Source organism: Eschrichtius robustus, chromosome 9 (assembly GCF_028021215.1).
Source record: "Eschrichtius robustus isolate mEscRob2 chromosome 9, mEscRob2.pri, whole genome shotgun sequence".
Lineage (NCBI taxonomy): Eukaryota > Metazoa > Chordata > Mammalia > Artiodactyla > Eschrichtiidae > Eschrichtius > Eschrichtius robustus.
Window position 1 is genome coordinate 31,897,253 of NC_090832.1, and position 12,190 is coordinate 31,909,442.

Sequence of the window (12,190 nt, forward strand, 5' to 3'; positions counted from 1 at the left end):
TTGATCCTCCAACTAAATAAAGCAGCAGTAGAGACATTTACATCTTTTCTGTTTCTTGTTTTTTACTAGAATTATTTTGATGATACTACATAGACCTGAATTATCAAAATAGAAACTTGATTTACTGGAATAACATTCCTCATGGGAAGAACAAAAGTATTATCCCTGTGATTTTTTTTTTTTTTAATGGATTTAACTGCAGAAATCTCAGGCTCCCTCTAAGCAGGAAACAGAGACATACATCAGTGAGACAATGGATCCAAGATATTCATTTATTCATTCAATGGATATTTATTTGACCAGGAGCCGGGCTAGCCAACACATGTAATGGATATCCTTTTTCTTTAGTCTTTTGGATCAAACACCCATACATGCTTGCAGAAACATTTCCAAAGATGAAGATGTTTGTAAAGTAAAATTAAGTTTCCCTCCCATCTCATCCCAAATGGGTATTAATAACACTTTGTTAATCCCACTAACAATGTCAAATGATTCCTTCTACACTTTCTTTATTTAAATAATCATATGCATGTATATTTATCATTTTATTTATACTTACATATTATAAGTTATAATAGGCATATACACAAAAATACTATTCTGTAACTTTTTTCACTCTATTATATACTGAATTATGTCCAAGACAAGAAACAGAGATATACCTTTTTATTTTACTTTACTACATAGTATTCTATAGACTAAAATTCCGCCTTTTAAAAATTCACTCATTACCTTATTCACAGACTTTCAGTTTTTTCTAGCTTTTGTAAATAAGAAAATTGTCATAATAAACACTCTTTAATGTAAACATTGATACATAAGTTTTTTTCTGTTAAATATATTCTCAAAGACATACATTGCTATGTTAAAAATATAGGCATTTTCAACTTTAATAAAAATGCCAGATAACTCTTGTACAAATTAAGGTAATTTACAATCTCACCAACAATGCATATGAGTTCCTCATACCCTAGCCAGCATCTGTTTTATCATTTTTAATTTTGGAATCTAATGGTTAAATACGGTAGCTCATTTTTGTTTTAATTTGCATTTCCCAGATGACAAAGCTTTATCTATTTATTGGACATTTTCCCTTTCTTTTCTGTGGACTGCCTGTTGATATCCTCAGGCCATTTTTCTGCTGGATTGTTTATAACTTGCTTGTACATTTGCTAGAAGCTCTTTGAAATATAATCCTTTGCTATGTTTATTGCAAACATTTTTTTCCCAGCCTATTTGATTGTTTGACTATTAACTTTTTTAATGTTTTCTTTTGCCATACTGAAGCTTTTAATTTCTATGTAAAAAATTCTGTCAAATTTTATTATTTTTTTTCTAAGACGTTTACCCCCAAGACAATCTCCACCCCAAAAATACACAGATATTCTCTGCATTTTGTAGTCTTTACAGCTGTAGGTTCCTATGACATCTTTTGGAACCAGCCTCTGGTTTGGGGTTTTTTTCCCCCCCCCAAAATCTTTTCTACGTACTCTATATACTCCCTTGCTATGTTCCATTCTCTAAGTCACTCTGGATTTTGTGTGGAGAAGGGGTTGTTTCTTTTCCCTGTGTTTTTGTTTTGTCTTTTGTTTGCAGACAATGTGTTCTGTCAAAGAAGAAAACAATATAGGAATATTACTGGCAGGGCACTTTCATTTTATAAAAGGGCTGGAGAAAGAAAGTGCATAGCGCAGGGAAGGCAAATACATGACCCAGGGCCCCAGCACATGTCACCTTCTGACACACACACCTACTCCCACACATCAAAACTCTACAGCATTCCCATACACCCTGGGTGTGGCCCTTAAATCCTTCCCAATTAAGCACCGGCCACAGATGGCATTTCTCAGAGATGACTACAGCTATATCTCCCATCCCACATGCTTTCTAGAACCTTGTTGCTCCCCCACCAGAGGAGGAATCTAATTCCTCTCCTCTTGAGTCTGGGCAGATTTGTGACTCACTTGTAACCAACAGGACGTAGCAGATGCAACTCTGCTGGCCTTCCAATGCTGAGTCATAGAAGATGATGCAGCTTCTGCCTTCTTAGCTGAAATACTCCCTCTTGAAGGTGGAATACACTTCCTTGACATCTTCAATCAATTACCCTGAGGCCACCATGCAGTGAGAAAGGCTTGCAGAGAGACCATATGTATATAAAAAGAGAGAGATGCTCTGTCCGTCCCCAGCTGCTCCAGACCTCCACTGCCTCAGCCACTGTCTGACTGACCCACGTGGGAGACCCTGAGCCAGAATCACCCAGCTGAGCCCTTCCTGAATTCCTGCCCTACAGACACCAAGAGTCATAATAAAATGTTTACTGTTGTCCTGTTACTAGGCGTTGGGATGGTTTGATACACAGCCATAAATAATTAGAATGGCACACTAGATAGTGACAACCCACGGAATGGAGAAGCCCATAATTTGAAATCTATTAACCACCCCCTTGCCTAATTATAGGTGAAATTTTAGGCATCTATAAGTAAGATATTTTTAAACAGAGGTTTTATATGTTCCTTAAATCACTCGGTGATTTCTTTAACTCTTAGGTATAACGCTGGCTCTGCTCCCTTTCCAGAAAAGTATTCCCTACCTTACTACCATGCCTCCTCCTCCACCAAAAAAAAAAAGCATAAGAAAACTGTAGGGAAAGGATCTAGAACTGAGTACTGGGGCAGCATGGAACAGCCTACAGTCTTCTGGTTCATATCAGCCCCTCACTCCATGTGCCCAGGCGAAAATCCCTTCAGCAAGAGCCTGGTGATTGTCTGTGCTACGTAAGCCCCCTCAGAAGTATGAAGGAGAGTTAATATCTTCATACGTCTTTCTATGATCTTAGAGACATTCAAAACAGTGATTGCATCCATGCTTCATCTTATTTTTTATTTTTTGGCTCCCACTTGCCTCTCTCCCCTCCTTCCCCCACATAACCCCATCTCCAAGGTAACCCATGTTAGCCACTTACATGAACCCATGTATCCTGCCATATTTCTATCTGTGCTCAATTAATGCTACACAGACAGAGGGGCATACACGTACATTACCATATAGAAAGCTAGTGCTTGCAGACCTGTTAACCACATAAGCTGTGTTAACTGCCACACAGCTGAGAGCCAGCTGCACCTCCATGCCTTCTTTTCTTTCTCCCCATTTACACCCAGATCCCATTCCCACGGCTTTTCTCTCCCTTCCCACAGAGCTTGCTTCAATTCACATCATTTGAAGCCAGGACATTGCTACTTATGTTTCCATCTCTCCATCACTCTTTCTTTCCTTCCGTCATGTTCTTCCTAGCAATGTTTACTGTCGTTCTTTTGATTTCTTCTCAAGGCATTCAGGCAGTCAAACAGGTAAAGGTTGGACACGTGCAAGAACTCGAGAGGAATGGTTGGAAAAGGCCCTTGTCCTTCTTGATTTGGAGCAGAGATGGGTCACGGGATGGGTCAGCGCCTCACTGGATGGGTCAGCGCCTGCTAACCTCTCCCTTCAGTAATTGCATTGCTGCTGCTTCCATGTCCGCTAAACATTCCAGAAAGCAAGTTGGAAAAACACTATTAGTTTTCCAGCTATCATTGTCCTGTTGTCACCATAGCGACAGATGTTATGTGAAATCAGCTTATTGTGAAAACAGTATAAGTTGAAAACCGGCCTTGGGGAAGTTGCAAAAAAACATGAGATTCAATTCTGATATATTATCTTGTGGATTTTCTTTTCTATATTACCTTTCTTTGGAATATACTTTATTGTAAGACAATAATATAAAATAAAAAGTCAAAGGGTCATCTTTTGAATTCCTTCAATGGTTACTCAATTCCAATAGTATAAGAACAGGTCTTGGTGAGAGCCTTGAAAGCAAAATCAAATCTGTGCAAATCCAAAGAACTTCAGAATAGCCAAAGAAACCATAATGGTTAATGTGTTGTGTACTGAACGCTGGCTGAGGTGATTTTATTCTTCTGAACATTAAATTCTATTTCTGGACCAAAATTAGAAATGAAAACACATACTTTGGAATCTGACACCTTTCAGTTAACTAATTAGAGCCCTGATTCATCATAAATGAGACCATTCAGAATCAAAATGCCTGCTGATAAGTCAAACTAAATAATGGTACAATTAGTTTTTAATCCCCCAAAAGATACATACATATCCAAAATAGAATAATACAATAGGATGAAAAGACAGGAGTAAGAAATTCATGTTATCATTGCCAGTTTGTGCCAACAGTGAATTCAGGAGGCATGTTACCTAGAGAGCCTGTTTCTGCAAGTGGCTGAGGTGTGCTATTCACTGAATAAGCCGTCAAGGTCAGAGGGACTTTGAAGTCTATTTGATTTATAAGACATGAAAAATTCCTGCCCTTTTGCATGAAATTACCCAGGAAGGAGTCAGGCATAAGACAATGAAGTTTATGTCATCTGGAAACCCTAGGAATTAGAATAAAATGATTCGATGGTAGGGTAGACACAAGTGTAGTTTCAGTGTCCAGTCACGTTGTTTCAGCCACAAATTAGAATTTAGGTATATTGCAAAGACAAACTTATGAACTTCTTAAAAAATTATGGATAGCAAGTTGAGCACTCATACCAATTATCAGCCTATTTCCTTGATGCTAAATATCATCATATATGGTAATTCATAGAGACAAAATTTTAAAGTAGGAAATTAAAAAATTGTGAAAACCAAAGAATGAGATCTAATGAACTTTGAGGAAAAGTATGACTACATTTATGTATTTATGATTCTAAATCTGACTAAGGAGGCTTTCTGGGAATATAAGGCACTAGTACCAAAAGCCTGGGTTCAAGTCTTGAATCTGCTTCTTACTAGCTATGTGATTCAGACAAATTCCTTAACCTCTAAACTTCAGTTTTTATCTGTAATATCCACCTCAAATGTGTTATGAGGATTAAGAGGGAGAATGCATGAAAAAAGTTTATTTCAACTTCTGGGACACAGAACTATTATTATTGCTATTGTTGGCATCCAGCTGTGCAATACACTCAACAATTTTAACAGCTTTTTTCAAATCCTAGGAGTTTGTAGATATAACCAATTTACATTTTAAAGCTAACATTATTAGTGTTTGTTTTGAACCAGTATAAAAAATATATCCATTGCACTTCATATCGATGCCAAACAAGGCCTGAAATCTATGTAATTCATCATCTGATATTTCTGACCAGGCTTAGAAATTGTTGTAGAAAACACTTAAGTTAAATCTGAAAAGAGTTTCCATAGAGAGTCTGCAGTAATTTGAGAGATATCAGAATAAAATAGCTGAAGAAGTAATGAGAAGAAATGAAATTGGAAATAAACCCATGTGCATAAAATACTTACTTGCATGATAAATATTGGCCCTACATTTGCAGTATCACATTGAAAGAAAATAAATGTCAATTTATTTGGAAACTAAGTTGCCTAGGATTTAGATCAACAAGTTAATGTCATCTGTAAACGCTCCATCAATCTGAAGCAAAGGAAAAGTAATTGGGAAATAGTGAAGACTTATACAATTATATTACATTTGTTTCATCTAGTGAAATTGACAGATAACTGTTTACCTCTGAAATTGGTTTCTGAGAAATGAAAAGAACACAGGGAACATGTAGAAAAATCAAATTAGCTGTGGTTAAGAGCTTTTCAAAAGGCAGGGTACTTTTATTCAGAAAGTTCAGGTACTTCTATCCTGAGGCTAATTATTTCAGAACCACAATTTGCAGTATCTGAAGTAACACGGAAACCAAGCAGGACCCTGCGGGATGTCCCGGGTAAAAAAAACCCTCTGTTTCCCCCATTTCTTGTTTGTAGAAAAAAGCTTTAGTCTCCTAGGTGTTCCCTGAGTTCCAAAGAGCAGACTCAAACAGTTACTAATTAGGGAAGTGAGGGAATGCAGAAACAAAGGAAAAGCAGTAAGCAAGAAAAGTAATGACAATAGTTCGGCAATAAAACAGAATCCTAGTTCCTCCACGAGGGATATATTAACAATCTGACACTCATCTTTGAGTGCTTCTGCAGGAACTAAGACCCCCACCCAGGTGGAGGATGGTGACTACGTGACCCCAAACTGGTTGGAACCGGAAGGTTGATCATTAAGATTCCTGAAACACCACCCTGTTACCTCACTACCAACTAACCAGAAAAAAGCTGTGCATGCTGCAGCCCTCACCCTACATGTTGCCTTTAAAAACCCTTCCCTGGGGAACTTCCCTGGTGGTCCAGTGATTGAGAATCTGCCTTCCAATGCAGGGGGTGTAGTTTCGATCCCTGGTGGGGGAACTAAGATCCCACATGCCCTGGAGAAACTAAGTCTGCGCACTGCAACTAGTGAGCCTACATGCCACAACTACAGAGCCCACGTGCTCTGGAGCCTGTGCACCACAACTAGAGAGAAGACCACATGCCACAATGAAAGATCCCGCGTGCCGCAACTAAGACCCGACACAGCCAAAAATAAATAAATAAGCAAATAAATTTTTAAAAAATAAATAAAAACAAACAAAAAAATAAAAACTCTTCCCTCAAAGCCACTGGGGAGTTTGGACTTTTTGTGCATGAGCTGCCTGTTCTCCTTGCTGGGCCCTGCAATAAACACTGTACTTTCCTTCACCACAACCCAGTGTCAATAAATTGGCTTTGCTGCTCGGCAGGGGAGCGGACCCAAGTTCAGTTTGGTAACAACATGATTTGCAAACAATGGATCTCAGACCTTTTATTTATTTATTTATTTACTTAATTTTTGGCCGCATTGGGTCTTCATTGCTGCGCACAGGCTTTCTCTAGTTGTGGCGAGCAGGGGCTACTCTTCATTGCAGTGCACGGGCTTTTCAGTACGGTGCCTTCTCTTGTTGCAGATCACGGGCTCTAGGCACGTGGGCTTCAGGAGTTGCAGCACGCGGGCTCAGTAGTTGTGGCACTCAGGCCCTAGAGCGCATGGGTTTCAGTAGTTGCGGTGCACGGGCTCAGTAGTTGTGGCTCGTGGGCTCTAGAGCGCAGGCTCAGTAGTCGTGGCACACGGACTTAGTTGCTCTGTGGCATGTGGGATCTTCCTGGACCAGGGCTCAAACCCATGTTGCCTGCGTTGGCAGATGGATTCTTAACCACTGCACCACCAGGGAAGTCCCTTAGACCTTTTAAATACTACAATTTTCTAAAGAGTTCCCTGAAGGTCCTCTGGATCAAACCCTCCACTCATAAGAAAACATCTTTGGCATTTTCTTCTGATTTGTCACATCAGATCTTGAAAGACTGAAGAGAAGATATTCAGGGAAGAGCCTGCAGATGACGGTCTGTCTCCAGTTCTTGTTACCCAAGATGCTTCACTGCCTCCATGGATCCCTGGGCAGAAACACTGCTTCCCCTGCCGGCACTGACCTCGAGTGCCTCTCTGAGGCTCCCAAGGGCTCTTGAACACATCCTCTCAGCCACAGTTTTCTTCTCCACCACCCCAACCTGAAAAGGGCCATTTACCTTTTATTTTCCATCCTTCACACATGTTTTCTCTGTGACCTGAAAGGCAGTCAAGTGTAAGGCAACTATGAAATTAAGTAATTGTCCAACTCTTTATGGTTAAGTTAAATCTGATGTCTGACGTAGGATAAAACGTACTCAGACACATGTTTTGAGAAACAAGCCATCTCAACTTCTTTCTCCTCTTTCACAGACACAAATCCTGTTCTTACCTAATCCTAGGACAAATAATTATATTTCTAATACCCTCAGGGTATAAACTCATTATACATAATCCAATTCAGAGAAAGTCTTCAAGAGTCTGGGCTGGCCCAATATCTCCTCTAAAGCGTCTCTTCGTGTGGCTATCCTACTATTCTGCTTCAGGCTGGTACTACAATAGCTACACCCTGGAGACCCCAAACTGTAGCAGCTCCAGGATTTCTCTGGGTACCCCAGGGCCTGTCATACCTGAGACGCTACCTCTACTCAAGTGCTGGGCTAGAACACTGGGCTGGTCTTAGTGAGTGAAGAAGCAAGGAGTGACACATCAGGCAGATTCCTGCGAATGCTGAACTTCAAGGAAAACAGATTTCCTCAAGGAAATCAGACAGAGAAGCTTGGAGAAATCATTATACCGTGCCCTGCTTTCTTCAGTTAAAATGTTTTTCATGGGAATTTAGGTATGCAGAGTACTTGCATTTGGAGTTGGGGAGAGTATGAATTCTATAGCTCACGGCATGTTTTATTCACTGACCCAATCTGTTCATTGCATTAAAGCTACATTCAGGTGTCCTAAAACTATATTTTATAGTAGACAGAAATCTCAACCCTTCAAACTCTCTTTGCCATTTAAGCCTTTCTCTAGACTCAGTTTTAATTTCTGACCAGACCTGTCTTTTTGTCTTGAAAATGTCTCAATTTAGAAATAAATCTTTAGTATCTCAGACCTGAGGTCTGGCCCTTTGGCCAAAGAGGATATTCTTGAACATATTTGTAAGAAAGCCTTTCTAACAACACCCAAAACCCCATGCCAAAGTGGTCTGGCTTGTTAGGGAAAATTTCTGGTAAACATCCCCCAACATCTGGATATTCGATCACAGAGGTTAATGACTTTGGTGACTCTTTGGTTGTTGTTCACCTTAATGGTTATGAAAGCCTGGAACATTAAGAATTAGAGCTAAGTGCTTTTAGCGGAAATTCAGTAAACACACAAAAGAATAACACACAGTTCCTGGAACAGCATAACAGGGGTATTTTTTTCCCAACACGGGTCTGATATCAGGTTAGCCATTTGGTGAGATGGGAGCACATCTCCTGGGATTCTTGGATTCTTCAGCCATCCCCTGCTTACCTCCTCCTCTTCTCTCTGCCTGGTTCCTACCTCCCTGGGGAATCCCAGAGACTGAGGCAAAGGCTGCCTAATCTACCATCAGACTCTCAGGTTTGTTCATGTTCAAGCCTGAGTATATTAATGAGTTTACGCTAGTTAGTATATATATTTCCCTCTCAACTTGAGATCACTTGGGCCTAAATGGAAAGCTGTGAAGTGTTCAAGACAAAGTGTCAATGTTTTCACTCTATTAGAAAGTCTTTGCCAATAAGAAGAAAATGCGTTTAAGTTCTTTCTGGAAGCACTGGATTTTCATCCCTGCATCTGTCCCTCCCCCTCCTCTTAGTTCTTTGAGCCCTAAATAAGTTTCCAGCAACCCACTCTTTGTCTGGACCTTGTGACATTTCTCATTAAATATTAAAACAAACATCCATAAAACACTGAAAGTTTGTAAAACTAGGAGTAGTAACAGCAGTGTTATGGGACTTGTTCTAGCAGTGAACTTTAAGAAATAGCAAATCTAGAGAATTTATATTTCTCATGCCTTGAAAATAGGATTAAGTTTTCAATGGATATGATAAACGAAATTGCCGTGTCATATGCACTTCAGAACATTTACTAAAAAAACTTGTTAAAATCACTTAGTTTTTTTTCTTTTTTCTTTAACTTCAGGAAATAAGTTTTAACTTTCATTATAAAAATAGATTATGGGGACTTCCCTGGTGGTGCAGTGGTTAAGAATCTTCCTGCCAATGCAGGGGACACGGGTTCGAGCCCTGGTCTGGGAAAATCCCACATGCCGTGGAGCAATTAAGCCTGTGCACCACAACTACTGAGCCTGTGCTCTAGGGCCCATGAGCCACAGCTGCTGAGCCTGCGTGCCACAACTACTGAAGCCTGAGCGCCTAGAGCCTGTGCTCTGCAACAAGAGAAGCCACTGCAATGAGAAGCCCACGCACCACAATGAAGAGTAGCCCCCGCTGGCTGCATAGAGAAAGCCCGCGTGCAGCAACAAAGACCCAATGCAGCCAAAAATAAATAAATAAATAAATAATAGATTATGATTATATGAAGGAAATGATATTACTAAAATTTAGGTGTTCTCAGAGTTTTTTATTTGTGGAAGGCCATAGTTAGATGTTCCTAATAAAGATTGTGAGTGTTTTCCACGCTGAAATTAGGGTTGTTGTGCTTTATGAGATAAAAATGTGTGGCCTTTAATTGGCCATTTATGGTTTGTAGAGCAACCAGATATGTTTTCTAGGAAAAAAAAAAAAAGAAGTAAGGAAGGGAAGAAGTGAAGGAAGGTGGAAGGGAGAGAAGGTAGAAAAGAATTTGCTTCTGTCCGCAAGTAATCCATTGCCCTATCTTTACACAGAGCAAAATTAGACAGTTATCCAGGCATATTAGTTAGATCAATTAGGAAATAAATATTGTCAGCCCTACTCAGTTGATTCTCAAATTGTATAATCTGCCCTCAATTCGTAATGCAGAAAATTATCCCCAACTCTAAGTTCCTCTTTCTCAAAATTTTTATTATACATTTTCATCAGTTCTTTTATTTCATGTATGAGTCACTCCTGTTGGGAATCATTAAGGGAAGAAGGGCTCTGAAGAATGAAAGTGGGTATTCTCATATTCTGCTGAAGTATAAACTGGTGCAAAATTTCTGGAGGGCAACTGAGCAGTGTCTACCAAAAGTCTTTAAAATGTTAACAATTTTGACCCAGAAATTTCATTTGTACTGCTATAATTCAACAAAATACAAAGGTTTAGCCACAAAATATTTAATATAGCATTTTTTCTTAAAAATAAAAATATTGGCAGCCATCTCAGTATCCTACAACTGGGGAATACATTGAGTAAATTGACTGTAGTGCACAGAACAGGATAATATACAATCATGAGAAATTATAGTGCAAATGCTTAGTGTTAGAGAATGATTTTCAAAAGGTTGAAAAATAATGACTCTGTCAACGGTTTTATTTAACTCATTACTTAATGAAGAGTAAAACGTTAAAACTGGACCAAGGGGCATTTGAGAAGGTAGGCATTTATGGGCAATTTAATAAACAAAGGTTCAGATAAGAGACAGATTAGAAAAAAAATTGGTTAATGTCCAAGAGGACAATAGACCATAACCTTTGGGATTATCACTACCCTCCACCCCCCGAGTCCACCAACACAATAGAAATTATTTACATCTCAACACAAATCTACAAGTCAACCTCTGCCTGTACAAAGTGTAAAATAGTCTATCTAGGCAATAGAAAATCAAACTTGCAAGTCCAGCAATACCCTGGAAAGACACCCACTTATCCCTTTTATCTATTTCTAAGTTTCAGATAATTTTTCCGATACTACCTCCTAGGGTTGACATGAGAACTGCACGTGTTAATACATGCAAAGCACATAGAAAAGTGCCTGGCACAGAGTAATCATTAACGATCATCATTATCACAGATGTAATTTTGGACTTTTGCTTATTCATTAAAACAATTTACTTATAAAAGGAAAAGAGACAAAGTGAATGACAGAATAGAAGTTTTCTAATGAAACCATTTGTGATTCATTGGAAGTTGAGAAAAAAAAAATCATCCTAGAATCCAGTCTTTTCTAAGAAAGGGTATTAAAACATTCTTAAGTGCTATTTCACTCTATTTGTCTTTAGAACATCGTGGGCTTGGGAGGTGGGAATCAACAACTTCTAGTGACAATATTTAAAGGTCTGAACATTTGGACCAAGAATGAGACAAACCAGGCAGTGGGAGGTAGGATGAGGGAGAGCTTTGTAGAATGCACATTATCAGCAGCAAAGCAAATGAATTTGAAAGCAGCTCAATGGGGGATGATGAATAAGTTTCTCCAGTTAGAAACGGTAAATGGAAATTTATTTTATAATGCCCATAATTACTCTTTTAAGATTTATAAAATGTTACTTTCACTTGCTTTATTTAATGTGTCACCCCAGTTATGTTGTTTTAATAACTTTACAGCATATTATAACAGCTTTCATGGTTTCACTTGCATCCTCAATTTCCCCAACTCTGTTTTCCTATAAGGTCTTAGGTTCCTCAGTCATGAATTCTTCATCACACAATTTCAAGAATCTTCACGGTTTGGCAAGTCTCATTTGTACTTCAGGGTCTGTGCAAGAGATCATACCCTTAAAGACTCTATTTCCCAGTTGCAGTTATAAACATTAGTTGCAAAAAATAATCCTCATGGAGGGTTGGCTAAAGGTTAGAAAAGCTATTTACTCCAATTGCTCTGATGTTAGCAAAATAGACTCTTAAGAATCTGATCAGAGTTTTGCATCTCCTCCCTAGAAAAAAATGCAAGTATGCCCACCCACACAACATTTTGTATATGATTCCAAGAGGGTTATTGAGCCACTGAAATCCCTCT